The sequence below is a fragment of the Rhinolophus sinicus genome, chromosome 4 (assembly GCF_057876585.1).
Source record: "Rhinolophus sinicus isolate RSI-liver-muscle chromosome 4, RSI-T2T, whole genome shotgun sequence".
In the NCBI taxonomy this organism is placed as follows: Eukaryota; Metazoa; Chordata; class Mammalia; order Chiroptera; family Rhinolophidae; genus Rhinolophus; species Rhinolophus sinicus.
In genome coordinates, this window is record NC_142504.1 from 42048262 (window position 1) to 42065160 (window position 16899).

At 33.6% G+C, this 16899-nt stretch overlaps 1 protein-coding gene across 7 annotated transcripts in view; it reads left to right on the top strand.

The window, feature by feature from the left end:
* Positions 1-16899, top strand: part of CACNA2D1 (calcium voltage-gated channel auxiliary subunit alpha2delta 1) — a 462827-nt gene that overhangs the window by 156689 nt on the left and 289239 nt on the right. The gene's annotated exons all lie outside the window — the stretch shown is intronic.

Below are 16899 nucleotides of genomic sequence, written 5' to 3' on the forward strand. Positions count from 1 at the left end.
TAGGTGATAGTTGACATGAAAAAGCAAGATCAATATACTGGTTAAAACATTATATTTATAGGGCGGAAGTGCGGAATAGAGCCAGAGTCTCAAGGGAATTATGCCATTAACATGTCATCAAATGCAGCAAGGGAAGAAGTTTGTAGTTAAATAAGGAATATAGTTGAAGAAAAGTGATGATGGAGACAATATAGTTGAGTTTGCAGTCAGGCATATTAGAGTAGTTAGGTAGCAGCCATAATGAAATATGCTAAACAATGACTGAGACCTAAAGAAGTAGTTAAAAGGAATTTGGTAATGAAGACATTAAAAAAGTCTGTGTTCCAATTCACCAGAATAGATAAAATTTTGAAAGAGACTCACAGTGCTAATGCTGGCCAGTATATAGAGCAACTGGAACACTGGACATGGGGATACCCATTTTTACAGCAACCATTTTTTTTGGCAGTATCTAATCCCATGATCCAGCAATTCTTAGAACATACCTAAGAGAAATGAGTCACGAAGAATTAGTCACCGTAGTTATTAGCTGAATACAATTCAAATGTCCTTCAACAAAAGATTGGATACATAAACTGTGGTATAGTCATATGTTGGAATATTACACAGCAATAAAAAGAACAAAATGCTGCTACACACAACAGTTATAAATCTCACAGATATAGTGAAAAGCCAAAGAAGCCAGAGGGAAAAGACTACATAGGATATGATTCAATATATATGAAATTCAAGAATACGCAAAACTAATCTGTGGTAATAGAAGTCAGAATAGTAGTTCCCTTCATATGTTGGCAGGGGAGGATAGCTATTGATTCAAATAAGTATGAAGATACGTGAATAAAGTCTAAAAGAGCAAAAAATAACAGGGGAAATCAGAAATCGCTGAGAACAGAATTAGCTGAAGCCAAATGATGATGGGTCTATAATTCAAGATGTCAGAACCAGAGAGGCAGAACAATGATGTTGAACTATGACAACATAGGGCAACAGAGTCTCTGTCTACTGTTTATATCTTAGAAGCCTCAGTTTAATGCTATGACTTGGGAGGAGGGGAGAATATAAATGAAGGGGTCAATTCTTCTCTGCTGCTTTCTTCCTGGTATCTGTTATCCCTCAATCATTTGCTCAGAAAAATTTTACTAGGTACCTCTCATGTTCCAGACATTGAGCTGGGTGCTAAGGATATATAGTTGAAAGATGATATATTCTAATGGAATTTACAGTCCAGTGGGGAATACTGTCATCTAGACAAATAATTTTAATAGATGTGTAAGTACCATGGAAGCATATAGAAGAGTTCTCAACCTCCTGAGGTGAAGAGAGAGCCTGAGGGAATTTCAGGTGTTGTATATGCAAACAGGATGCATAAAACAAATGGTGTCATATGAGACTAGAGAAGTAAGTAGAGGCCACATAATAAGGGGACTTGTATAGCATGTGCCCTGGCAAGTCACCACACTTGAGAGTGGACACATCTGGATCTGAATGTTATGACTTGCCTCTAGAATGGGGGACTTGGTGTCCATTTTGTTGGGTTGTGAGAATTAAAGGCATAAAGCTCTGCTTACTGTTGTTTCAGTGACAGGAAAGCTATTAAAGGTTTTAAAGAAGGAAAATAAGAATTGATATTAGTGCAAATTCATATTGGAAGCTTTAGTGGCATATGGTTTAGAGGATTTCAAAGTCAGATTCAGGAAGACTAGCAAGAAGGCTACTGCCGAAATCCTGAAAAGTGAAGACAGCTTGAAGAAAAACTGTTTTTGTCCAAATGGAGGAGAAGAGAGAGATAAAGGAGGAGAATATGTAGGTCATCCTGTCACTAAGTATGAACATTGAGAGAAAAGATGTTTAAGTTTCTGGTTTTGATAATCAAGTCGACCAGATATTCACTGAGGAAGAGTATGCAAGAGGGGCATCCCCTTTCTGTTGCAAACTGCTAAAACTTTCTATCAAATTTCCATGCCATTTCATTTTGTGCTCTGATTCTGGCCAGAGGAATCACTGTCTTTTCTATATCCTCTTGCCCCCCTCTCTTATAGATCAGGAGCTCTGGATAGTCTTAAGCTGCTTTTAACACACTCTTCAGACTTACTGTCTTGGAAAGGTTCCTTGTCTCTGTGTTCTCTTCTTCATCCTTAATTTTAGCCTCATATTTTTTGTCTCAGGTGTGTCTCAAGTTCTCTTCCAGTCTCATTTTCTCTAAAGGTCATTTTAGCTTTTCATTCCTTTAATCATTATTCAAGAAGACTTGCCCCACGTGGTCAAACTAGTTTCTCCACTTTTTCCCCACCATGGTCCACATGACTCCAGCAACCAACTCTTTTTTTTGGGTATTTCTTGTTTTGTCTGAATAGTAAAAGTAGAAGAAAAATAAGAATGAACTAGCTGTGATTGGAGGGAGAGTGAATAATTGGGTTATGCCAACAAATTTTTGTAATTAAATAAACCCCACACAGTATGTCTAAGGCTGTTTCATCTGTTTTTGTAAAAGAATGTTTAGAAGTTAATTTCATATCTATGACATTTTATGAACCTTTTCAGTTTAAGTACTCAGTATTTCAGTATTATAGAGATAATATCTGAAACATTAAATCTTCGCCATTTAGCATGTAATTTCTCTTTTAAAAGACAGATTTTAACTTTGGTGTAATTATTACATGGTAGTTCCTTAAATCAATTTTCATCTTTCCATACCCCATTTATATTTCACTACATTTTTTTCAAATATTAAAAACAAAACTTTATGACAGACATAGATTTTTTTCTTCTGCCTGTGTAAACATTTAAGTGACTTAATTCACCAAAAGAAGTAAAATAATTCTTACTTATTAAATTGCTGATTTTTGTTGTCCATATATGCCGGTGTAGAGTTGATAGGTTTTAAAAAGGTTAGCTTTAAAAGCTTTAGTTTCTTCAATTCAGTGGGACGATCATGTATTGATATTGTGCATGAGGAGAAGTGTGAGGTGATGGTTATGCAAAGGACACTATTTAATTCCTAGTAGTCAAAGAACTTACAGGCTAATGGGAGAAACAGACAAGTACCTGTAAAATTACACAGTTTTACCATATTACACTTTTAGGGACTGTAATTGAATGTCTTAAGATGAATTGTTGGCAAACAAATTATTCTGAGCTATTTTCCAGATTTGAGTTTTACTATCCATTGGTGCTTGGGTATAAATAATCGTGACATTTGAGAACTATATCATGAGTATCTATACAAAAAAACAACAACACAGATTTTTACAGATCGCTAAGCAAAAGGTTAACAATCCAAAGAAAAGTGAGCAAACTATAAGGAAAAGTATTTCTCTCTCTCTCTCTCTCTCTCTCTCTCTCTCTCTCTCTCTCTTATATGCACACACACACACTATACACTCCGATAAATATTTACATGAAAGCACTTGTCCTCTTTCTAGACAAATGTAAATCAGCGTTGGTATAGCCCTTTTGCATTGAAAAATAAATGTTTTTTTTTTTTTTTTTTTTATAAAGGATCTGTTTCAGCTTTTGATATTTGTCTTGAATCTATTTGAATCTAAATAAATCAGCTTATTTTAGGGAGGCTATATGCTGTATACATTCATTGGGAGGTTCTAGCTGATGAATTTGGTAGATGAAAATGTATTTCAGAAGTAGTTTAGTGATTAAAATGTACATATAGCATAAACCAAGTACTTCCTGGATTCAGTCTTTTATCAGGTACTACTTTTTACAGTTTATCTGGGCATGGAAGAATGTCAAATATATTTTTGTTAAGAATTAATTAAAGACCTTTCCACCAGAGGATAGTGATAGAAAGCTTTCCAGCATTTTACACCTGTAATATTTGGAGTTTCGTAAGATGCTACTTGAGTTGGTTTCTGTAGTCATTATGATTTATTTTACTTGCAAATCATAGTAAACTCATAACCATTTTCAAAAAATGTACTCTAAACTAACTTATGAACATTTGTAGATGCAAATACTTACTTAAATTGGTGGAAGCACAAGTACATTGTAACAACAGTGAACTACCAAGGAGTCTGTCTACTGGTAACCAATAGTACTCTGCACTTATAAATCTTAAATCAAAACCTGGATTTCAAATAGTCAAAGATGTACTTCATTATTATCTAACGACCAGGCAATTTCTTTCATTTTCCAAATTGGTTTATTGAATAGAAATGTTTTTGTGGCTTTTTTTTTAAGGTAACTGAGTGGGTCTTGTAAGACTGTCTCTATATTCTCGTAATTTTATAAAAAATGGTGCATTAGATGCACACACACAAATATAACTAATCTTATAGATCAAATAGATGATTTGATAAAGTAGAATATATTTCCATCTAAATGTTTTATCTTTAAATAGAGTTAAAAGCATTAAAAAGAGCTAACCAAACATATGGCTAAAAAATTCTGTGTTGTCAAATTCTGGATAAGGTATAAGGAAAATAAAGAGAACAATGATTTAAAAAAAAATCGAAATTTTTTTTTTTTTTTTGATTGTAAGATTTCTTTTTATTATGAAGCATCTCAAACATTGGAAAATATGTAAATCATATTTTGAATACGTCTAGCTTTAACAAATATTAAACATACTAGCTTTATACATACACACACATTTTAAGTTAATAAAACAGATACATTGGAAATTTTTTTGTGTACTCGTCCTTGACCTAATGTCCTTCCTCCTTGCCTACCTCCTTCCCTAGATATAAACACTAGTTTGAATTCCGTGTTTATCATTCCCATCCATTTCTTTATGCTTTTGCAACATAGGTACAAAAAATCGAAATTTTAATGTATAAGAAAACAGACTGCCCATAATAATAGGTGGTTGAAAATAAGATACCGTTTTAAGATAAATTTATCCTTGAGACAGCTTCATAATGTTTTTATGTAGAGTTCGATAGATTTTCCAAATCTTTCATATGTACTTGCCCTAAAAGGCAGATATTCAGAGAAGAGCAGGAACCCAGAGCAGATTAAATAAACTCCTGGATATGTGTCTGTGAGTCCCCAAAATAAGCCAAAGGACCTATTGCAAATGGGATTTGGGGATTTCTTGAATGAAATCCAAATGTGTTCTTTGTTAAATGAGGGACAAAAACTATACAGACACCAGAAAATGAAAGAGTAGAGCATTAATATGCATGGGTTAGATTTGGCCCCAGAGATCTTAGATCAAATATGATTGGGCTTTCATTGCTTTAGGAAAATTGTAAAGCAATATTTAGAAAAAAATTATACAGTCAAATTTAGCATTTCAATTTGAGAAATAGTGCTTTGATTCTAATGAGCAGATGCTCAACTGTGTATTGAGAGACCTGATGCAATTAGAAGATGTTTTTAGGTGGGAGGAGATCATTCAGCCACGTATCGCCTGTCGGATCTACCTTGGCCAGCTTTCTGGGTGACAGATGCACTTAGATTTTCCTAAGTATATTCACCAGCCATTAATTTGGCAATGGTCCCTCCAACAATAACTTACAAGACCTTGATTTGGAAGAAGACTTATGTGTCCTTTTTTTAATATAAAAGAGATCAGATGTGTTATTGCAGTTATGAATATGACTAATAAATGGATGAACCCCACTGACTTCAGGAGAGAATATTGGAAATGGGGAAGTCTGCTATGATATAGGCATATATTTTGATCTATAAGTATACATAGATGATAGACAGAGAAAAAGCTCTTTAAAATAACGGCAGGAATGCCATTTTTTAGATTAAATGGCTCCATCACCAACAGTGTATCTTGGATGACACTAATTTTATTTTTAAAAAATCATAGATGAGGAAGCAGGTGCATTTTCAGTAAGAAAGTGGAGCTTTGAGGCACCAAGTCATTTACTGGAGGCAAAATTTGATTCAACTGATATGTTTTCCTTGTCCATTCTTTTCCTTTTCTTTCTTCATTTCTCTTCAGGTCAGAGGCTGGCAGCATAATTAAAATTTGAATTATTTATGAAGAGCCATTAAAGTGGGTGGCTTGCAGATTAGTCAAAGACAGCAGAACTGACACTGAGCTGCATTTCTTTTACTCACTCACAATAGATGATACCTCAAATGTATGTCTTGAAAATAAGCTTTTGAATTTAAAGCTTTTAGAAGAAAAATATGTAAACCATTGTGACCATTTACATTGAAGCAAACAAGTGTGTATCTATAATCATCATTATGTACAAAAACATATTTTGTGTGTTCATGTACACAAAAGATATTTCTGTGCCAATAATTCATTAATATTGAGTAGAAATATAATTATCAAGGGGAACAATTTTTTGTGGATCTATAAAGATATGGCTAGAACTATAAATGTACTCATGGGTATCATTAAGTGCACATTTTATATTTGGACAGGGACATTGAAACAGTTCAGAACATCTGTCACCAGCCTGATATGTTGAGAAGCAAAAGAAATGGAAATAGGTGTCTGTTTGCTCAAAAGCATTAGGATCTGTAAACATAAACATTTTTTTTTAATCTGCCAATTAGAATGAGTTTATGGGCCTAATGCAATTTTTGAAAACAGTGAGAGGCTGCATAATAATATTAAACTAGAATATTCTGCAAATTAACACGGGGAGAAAAACTACATGATCAGTTTCTTTATAGCCTTATCCTAGTCTTAGGGGGAAAAAGGCATATTGTGATATGTTTCATTTTGCACAGAGACTGAGGTAAGCCTCTCTCTATTTTGCTTAACATACCCATGATGATTTTATTCATCCCATTCAGAGGGAAATCAAACATACCTTTGCTTTCCTGGCGTTTTTCTTCCTCTCCATGAAAAATGGCCCAAAACATCAGATAATAGTCCTAAGAGCAGAGAAAAATTAAACACACCCATACCCTTATTTTTCTTTTAATATGTCTCTTTTAAGATATCTCTAAGCAGAATAGATTTAATACTCCATTGAGAAATCACTTTTATCTAATTTTTTAAGTCATATTCATTTCTAATTTCAGAGTTAGCTCTGTGGATAAGGTTAATCTTACTTTTTTTCCCCTTTTTTTTTTCTTTAGGAAAAACACCATAGTGTTTTCTTGTATTGGTAGAAGTGTTTTAAAAATAACACCATCCATGTTTAATCATTTAGGTTTTTGCAAAATCTCTCTATTTGTCTGCAACCAAATGACCAAGGCATGAGCTTTTTCCCAGCATGTTGGTGCATATATGTAAAAGAGTAACACATCTTTACTTCTTCTTGTGTTCTCTATTTTATGTGAGACTGAATCTCCTCTAGCAGATTTTTCACATGTAAATCAGTGGGTGTTACATAATAAAATAATAACAATAGCAACAACCACAACAATAAACTTACTGCTTCTTGTTTTTGTCAACATGGAACCATGATATGCTTTGTCATATTCAGAAGAAAGGAAACGTTGGCCAGCTTCCTCATAAGCACTGGAAATTGGCATTGCCTCCAAATAAGTCATGCATGAGGAAAGATTAACCCATTGTAACACTTTAAAATGCCAGTGTCATTGAAAAAAAGTACCAATAACACACCAGGCCTTTCCAAAACCAAAAAATTATTTACCCCGATTTTTCCACTTAGAATGAAAATTTTGTATCTGTTTCTAACATTCTCTCCTCCTCATATGGTGCTTATAATCTCTGTGATACGATATTTTATATTTAATAAGAAATGATTAATTAGAATTGTAGCCTTACATACTGGTGGAGCAAGTGACTAATTTTATGATGTGATATCAGGAGTGCTTAGAAAAAGTGTCCCTTCTCACCAATTCTTATCCCCTCATTGATTAATACTGAAAGGAGACTTCATCAGTGTAAGAAAGGGTTATTGAAATGGAAATACCATTGCAAAGGGATATACTTTAGGTTGAGCTCAGTCACACTTGACCTTGTGAGAAAAAAATGGAAAGAGTAATCTGCAAAGTCTGGAGAGAACAAAATTATTAGAGCGACAACACACTGTTAAGGAGAGGAATGTTTTTGACACATGCAGGGTTGCCAAAATGTGTTCCATAGTCCCCGGGTTCTTCGAGAAACTCTATTAGAAGTGGGCCAAGGTCCAATAAATTTTGTACACAGTTTATAATATATCACTCTTCATAGACCCACTAAACCTTTGGAAATATAAAAGACATAGTCCTACATTTAGGAATACTATTTAAAATGTTTCATATATATTCAAATGATATGTATGTACAAATATAATATTTAAATATTATACATGTTTATATATGTTTAATATCATTTGAATATTATTAATACATACATATATAAATGTGTATAAATATATACCTTTTAATAAAATATCATTTGGAATTAATGTTTCTCGGACATACTTTGAAATAATTTGAAACATACTTGGTGTAGGTTTTCAGAACAGACTTTATGATTGAACAGCCTAAAACGAAATTTACTTCTATCATACTGAACAACCTTGAATAAGTTACTTAACGTTTCTGAAGCCTAGTTCTTCAACTGTAAACTAATGCAAATATTTCTACTCTCACAATTGTTTCAAGGATAGAATGCCAATATATGTAGAACTCTTAGTGAAGTTCTATCACATAGTCATTTGATAATAATTAACTTGAGAGAATAATGTCTTAAAAGTCATATTTTGCCTATTTCACATTTTTGTTTAGGGTTAATGTTGAGTAATTGGGTTGCTTGAATTATTTGCTTATTATTTCATGGGTATAGCTTCACTCCTCAAGGAAATCTTTAGTTTCTTATAGTAAATATCTGTTGTTTTCACTTACATGAAAGAGTACTTATATTCCATATAATCCTGGTGATATTGTCAATCATGGTGTTGATAGTGATTATATCATTAATGATGGCCATACATAGCACTAGCACTTTACATATATCAACTCATTTAATCCTTATCAACCTTATAACACACCTGCTATAATTATTTCAATTTTATAGATCAAAAATAAAAAAAGGAGTGGGAGAGTTTAAGAAACTAGCTCAGGGCTACACAGCTAATAAGTGGTTGAGTCATAGTAAACCCAAGCAATAGGGCTCCAGAATCTACTCTTAACCACTGCAGTATATGCAGAAAAGGGCCCTCATGAAGGTGGAATGTGTGACCCAAGTCATGCCGAAGTTTTCAGTTCTTTAGCATTGTGATATCAGAGTTCCTGGATGCTTATGATTATGTCTTAACAACTTTATAACCCCTTTAGTATTTAGGACTGAAAGCAGTATGTACTTAATAAGTGCATTATTAAACAGTTCTGATAATCATTTCACCCTTAACCACCAATCAAGACCATACCTCTAGAAATTGTGCTATGTCAGAACCAAAGTTATCAGCTGAAAGGTTCTCAGAGCTGTTCAGCCATCATGATATCTTGCAATAGATCTTTATGGGAAAGGACATTGTGTTGGGAAAAGTTCCTAAAGTACTCTATATATTTACTCAAGTGATATTCATTAGCTATTCATATATATATATATATATATATATATATATATAATATGTTATATATAATATATATTATAATTAATATAAATAATATAATTATATCATTTATATTAATTTTATATTATATATTATATATGTTAATTATAATTAATATAATATATAATATAATATAACATAATATATAATATAATATATATTACATTAATTATAATACATATTATATATATATATATATATATGCAGGCTGGTCAGCTTCCTCATCATCTGTATATATATATATATATATATATATATATATATATATATATATATGATTAGAATATATATATATATATTCAGAGACCCTTTGGAACCTCAAATTTGTAAACAATGTTCTGCCACTTTAGTCCCTGGTTGTTCCATTTTTAAAGAAAGGATATTGATACCCACCTCACAAGATTGGGAGACTATGGTGGTAAGTAGCAAAAGGGTCCTTCAATTATGCTCAGTGACGGAATAATTCACATTAAAATTCTGGCTCATGGCCTTGGTAATTCAAATGTGTTCCATAGAAATATCACAAAGAGGTTCACATGAAAGCTTTAGATTACTCACAAATAATCCAAACACGAAGTGTGACGTAAATGTGTATGTGTGAGTGTATGTGTATACATACATATATACATACACACATGTGTTTGTGTATATGTATGTGTGTGTTTATACACATACAGACACACACAGAGGTATCTATAATTTAAAATAAAATTTAAAAACTAAATTTTGTATTTTAACCTTATCACTACCTAACCTATTTGAGTTGAAACCATACATGATGATTCCTTTTTGATTAGAAGATAACACTCAATCCCAAAAGGGTCTACCATACCCCACACATGTCTGTCTGTCTATCTATCTATCTATCTATCTACCCACCCACCCACCCATCATCAGCCTAACTATCCTTATCTATCCTAGTGTTTATTCAGGAATCAGATAAAGGATTTTATTTTCTTAAGAAATTATAATTTTCTTCTAATAAACAAAAAAAAACACTTTCAAAAGTATTGGCTTGTGTGTTTCTCTGTTAGGTCAAATGAGTGGTTATTGATCGAAAAGAGAACACATGTTTGGAAGATGGGTGCGACTAATATTTAAATACTTTCACAGGAACTTTCTTGATGATATATTTCATCTTGCCATCCTAAACTGTTTAAAGTGACACTACTGGTTTTTAACTAGAAATTCTGGTTTGTCAGAGCACAAGTGGTGACTAAGTCAAGTTTGTGGAAGGCTGGAGGGTTCAACTGGTGGGACTTCCAGGAATGATCAATAGTAGAAATTCCTTAAGGAAAACAGTGTATACCATTATTGTGCACTGAAGTGGACAGTCTTACATTTTTCAGACTGACCAAGGAACTATTTCCTTGGCTGAAACTCACAGAAGCATTATTTTTCTCCTTTTCCATAGGAAGAAAGAGTAAGTGAAAACAGAAGGATTGCAGTACTACATTCTCTGAAGGAAATGGAAAAAGGCATTGTGGTTATATACTTTTTAGAATGAAGAATATGTGATTTACTTTAGTCATAAGTGTGGAGGACGGGATTCCTTCCTTTTTCAACTCTAGTATCTTCAAATTTTATCTGTACCTACTTGTACCACTTCTCTTCAGTCCCCAAAAATTGTTCTTTATTTTTCTAGAAACTAATGGCTTTACCTGTTTTCAAAAACATTTGTGTCCCATTTTGTCCAACATTGGGGTCCTTCTCCATCAACAATTCCTGTTTCTATTTTATTTTAAGTCCCTTCCATTTTGTTGGCTCTTGCCTTAAAGCTTATAAATGTACGCATTCACTCGTTGCTCCCATCTTTATAAGAAAGCTTCAAACAAAATAAATATTGTTAAATTTTGTGATCCATTTAGCTAATGTGTTTCTTCCCTTTCCTAGATAGCCAAACATACCAGAGCTTCCCAGATATTCAGATTTTATGGACCAGTATATTTGTTTTTTCAATGTGAGAACTAGTCTAAATGACTAACAATTACTATATCTCAACAATTTAATTTCATAGAAGAGAGGCTATTATAACACCATATAAAGAAGGACAAATTTATAGTTATTTTGTTTTGAGTACCTGTTTTAGGTTTTACATAGTCCTGGAGTATACAATTCTTACTTTCAGTAATTCCTTCATTTCTTTATTGTGATCTTGTTTTGCAACTTAGTGCCTGTATTCGTATTTTAGGCATTACCGCATTGGCTTTGAATCAAAATAGGGAGTACAATTTAATTCAGTGGATTGAGTTGCCAGTTATAAATGGAAATTATCCTAAAATGCATATACATTTTTCCTGAAAACAGGTGAGTGGCACTAAGTGTGTTCTCACTGTCAAGACAAGGATAATGTATAGATTCATGATAAAATATAGACTGCTGTGGACTTGGGACCAGAATTCTTGTCTCGTATTCTGTGTCAGTCCCTTGGAGGACCAGAGCTGACTAGAGCTGATGTGCCCCATTGAAATGCCTTATGTAACATACCATCCTGAATGTCTTAAAAGGAAGGAAAAATGAACTATTTTATGGACTGAACTCACAGAAGCTTTATTTATTTATTTTTGTAATGTAAAATATTAAAATTTTCACACAAACCCTAATAATAAAGATAATGTAGTATAATCTGGTAGTATTGGGAGCAAAACACAACACTTCCAAATGTAATAATTCAGGTTAGATTTATTGCTTCCACCATTAACACTGATATCCTTAATGATCTCTCAGCATATATTGTGGTATAACCAGGACAAGTACTAAGTCAAACATGGTTTTATGAAATGTATCTTATTTTAAAATTTTTTGCTTCAAATTTTAAATGACTTAGAGATTCAGATTACTTTAGTTTATGCTTTTCTTTCGTCAAAATAATATAATCAACACTTGTTGGAGAGGTTGTGAAAAAAGAGGAACCCTCATATACCGCTAGTGTAAAATGTAAATTGGTATAGCCACTGTGGAAAACAGTATGGAGGTTCCTCAGAAAATTAAGACTAGAATTACCATATGACCCAGCAATCCCTCTCTAGGTATCTACCCGGAAAATTTGAAAACATTTATTTGTGAAGATATATGTACCCCTTTGTTCGTTGCAACATTATTCACGGTGGCCAAAACATGGAAACAACCAAAGGATCCTTCGATAGATGATTGGATAAAGAAGATGTGGTGTGAATATATACAAAGGAATGCTACTCAGCCATAAGAAAGATAAAATGCTGTCATTTGTGACAACATGGATAGATCCTGAGATTATCATGCTAAGCACAATAAGTCAGACAGAAGAAGTAGAGAATCGTATGATTTCATTCATATGTGGAATATAAAACTGAAAGTAACAAACAAACGAGATAAAGAAAGAAACAAAACTCATAGACACAGACAGCCGTTTAGTGGGTATTAGAGGATGGGGGTGGCGCGGGTAGAAGAAGGCAAAGGAGGCCAAATATATGGTGATGGAAGGACATTTCACTTTGCATGGTGAACACACAATGCAATATACGGATGATGTATTATAGAATTGTATATTTGAAATCTATATAATTTTATTTATAAATGTCACCCCTCTAATTTGAATTAAAAAAAGATATATGTACCCCTATGTTTATTGCAGCATTGAATTCACATTGGCTAAGCCAGGGAAACAACCAAAGTATCTTTCCATATATGATTGGATAAAGGAAAAAAAAAAAAAAAAAAAAAAAAAAAATATATATATATATATATATATATATATATATATATATATATATATATATAAACACAATGAATACAACTTAGCCATAAGAAACGATGAAATACTGTCATTTGCGACAGCATGGATCGATCTTGAGAATATTGTGCTAAGTGAAGTAAGTCAGACGGAAAAAGTCAAGAACCATATGGTTTCACTTACAGGTGGGGTGTAAAATGAAAACAACAAAAGAACAAGACAAATGAACAAACAAAACTTGTAGAGTCAGACAACAGTATAGTGGTTACCAGAGGGAAAGGAAAAAGGGAAAGAGATAGAAAAGGCTAAACAGGGTCAAGTATATGGTGAGGGAAGGAGATTTGACTTTGGGTGGTAAACATACAATGCAATATGTAGATAACATTTTATAGAATTGTACACTTGAAACCAATGTAATTTTATTAACCAGTGTCACCCCGATGCATTTATTAAAATTAAGACAGTAATATACTATGTTCTAATGGATGGTTTAACTAAGGGTTTTCCTCCTTAAGCTTTAATTTATAAGTCAGGTTTTATATAAATAAAGTTTTCTCAATAGGACAATAATCTCATTTTGAAAATTCAAATATACTTTAAAAGCAGTTTTCATAATTTTATACCACTACTTTATATCTCTCTTTGATGTATGTGTAAAATATCAGTATGTGTCTTTCCTGTAGCCGTATAGGCAATGATTACATGCTGTACATAATCAGTATGACTCTAAGGCCAAACTTAATGTGATCTTTAACAAAATATATTAGAAAATACACACATTAATTGTAAAGGAAGCCTTTGGAAGAGATGATAGTAATAGAAAACCAAATTTCAAATGAATAGTATTAGGTTGGTGCAAAAGTAATTGCGGTTTTTGCAATTATTTTTTAACCATTAAACCTCAATTACTTTTGCACAAACCTAATATTTGTAACTATCAGTAAATCATAAATCTCCTGAAAGAGAAGAGAAAAAACGAAAAAGCCAATATTTAATTTCTTAGAAGAATGCTGAATATTGAAAGCAGATTGCCAAAGATAAAATGATATTAAATTAAAATGTCTTACTATATTAAAGTGAAGGAGAAATTAATGTTTATTCAAATTTGAGATGTTACATGTAAAGTCATTGCTTAAGCAATGACAATTGAAGCTTAGACTCCTTCTATAATAGTGATCACCCTCAGAGAGAAGGTAATTAATACTACTAGCTGTGGATCCTTAACCTTTTCACTGCGTTAATTGATTTCAAGTTCGTTCTCCAAAATGTATCAAAAGTCCATAGAAAATAATTACAGTATTTATATTTTTAAGGAAATACAGTTAAAGTGCTACATTTTATTAAAACAAATGATTAAGGTATACAGAATTTTCTATTACTCATTCTTGAAAAACACAAAAATATAAAAAAAAAGTACATCTGCTTTTCTGAACTTCCTTTCTGGAACACTGATCTTATGGGGCAAAGTCGAACGCTGCAGTCCGCGGTATGGAAATATCATTCGACTATAGAGGAACGTCACAATGAAAATGTTAAGAATTGTTATGTCCTAAGTTACATAATGAAGTAAAAAGGGGAATAATTTTCAGGACATAATAATAGGAAATTAGAAGTTTTTATCTGGTATTAAAAAAATAATTTTCCACTATGGAAATTTATTCATATGGGGTCAGCTCTATTTTCTGTTTTTCTCTCTCCACATAATATTTTCAAGATTCATTAAAATGGCAAGGGGTTGCAGGGAGGTGTAGAGACTGTTTTGCAAGTGCTTACTCAACATCCTTTCCCTACTTTCCCCCTTTTCAAAGCTCTCCTATTGCACCAGTCATAAAATTTAAGTAGGATTGATCCTAGGCCCGGCTTCAGGGGTGAGTTCTGATTGTTCTAAATCAACTGAGTTCAGGACTGAAGATAAAATCTACCTTAGCCGATCAGCATGAGATCTGTGTTGGTGATCTAATAGTTAGGCTCAGGAATACTGTTTGATAGTTGTGAGAATAATTGTGAGAATATGACCCTTTTTCTCCCCCAGGATAAAAACATGGATGATTTCAGCTCTCTTTCCGGCCCGTTTGTAACCATGAGGTTGGCCAAGCCAAAGATGAGGTGCTAAAGTTAATGCCGGCCCGTGGAGGAGGTCGGAGCCAAGGGCGTGTCTTGTCTTCTTTAACATGACAAAATTAGACTTTCATGACCTGGCTTGTGCACTCCTTGTCAGCCTGATTTCTAGTCTGTTCTCTGTTGCATTCTTTACCCTATCCATGTGATCCTGTGAAGAATACCCACATGATCCCACACTCTTTATTTGTCCCAGATTCTTTGTTTTTTTTCTACAAGTCCCTTTATCTAGAATCCTTTATTCAGTTACAGTAGTACCTTGGTTTTAGAATGTCTCCGTTGACGAACATTTCGGTTTGCGAACGCCATAAACTCAGAAGTAAATGCTTCGGTTTTCGAACACGCCTCGAAGTCGAACTTGTCACGTGGCTCCCGCTGAGTGCAAGATCCTGAGGTATAGCTATCGGCTGTTTTCAAACATTTCAGAACTCGAGCTTTCTTCTGGAACGGATTCTGTTCAAAAACCAAGGTACCACTGTATGTTACTGGAGTGCCTGATTACCTTTTATTCTTTAAGAGTCAACACTAGGGTAACTGTCTGCTGTGGTCTAAATGTTTGTGTACCTCTAATATGCACATGTTGAAACCTAATGCCTAATATAATGGTATTAGGAAGTGGAACTTTTGGGAGGTGATTAGGTCCTGAGGGTAGAGCCTTCACGAATGAGATTAGTGCCCTTATAAATCAGACCCAGAGAATTCTCCTGCCTCTTCTGCCATGTCAAGTTATATTCACCAGTCACCCAATTTGCCAGGTGCCATGATCTTAAACATCCCAGCCTCCAGAACTGTAAGAAATAATTGTTTGGTTTTTTATCCACACAGTTTATGGCATTTTTGTTATGGCAGCCAGAATGCACTAAGATATTATCTCTTTGAAATATCTTTTTAGAATTTTTTTGCCCCTGTTGTGTCTACTGAGTATGGTGTTCGTCCTCTGTACTCCCATGATACCTTAGGGTCCCAGAAAGCCTCTATATTGAACTTTAAGTGTAGAATGTTTTGCCCACTCTCTCACTAGAGCTTCTTTGGGATAGATATGTGTCCATTAATGTGTCCAAAAAACCCCACCCTTTCTCCCTGAGAGCACTATTGCAGAATTTTGATATGCTACATCAATGCTGTTTTGTTTTTGTTTTTAATGATTGAGTTGTAGCTACATTCTGGTTAAACAGTACATTCTCATATTCTTCCCAATATATGAAACTGATAAAAACAATCATGCTTTAAATGATGTCAGGTGCAAGGAAAAGACTCCTAACTTCAATTCACAATGTCACATTCAATTGGAAAACAAATCATTTGGTTATTTAAAGTGTTTGCCTGTGGACAAGAAAACATGGATTCTAATCTTACCTTTAACATTTTCCTAATTAACAAAATCCTGTTTTAAATCACTGTGAAAGCAAAGTGCTTGGGAAAATAAACAGCACAATTTAAATGGGGTCACACCTGGGTCTTGGCATCTGTGTGGGACAGAGAGCTTTCTTCTCAAGTCACCACAAGTGCACATGTCCCCAGTTATCAGTCTTCCAAAAGGAAGGTGTGGGGACAGAGGCCCAGGGAGCAGTTTCCAGGCTCTCGACCTCACGTGGAGAGGTGCTGGCTCAGACAGTAGATGGCCAT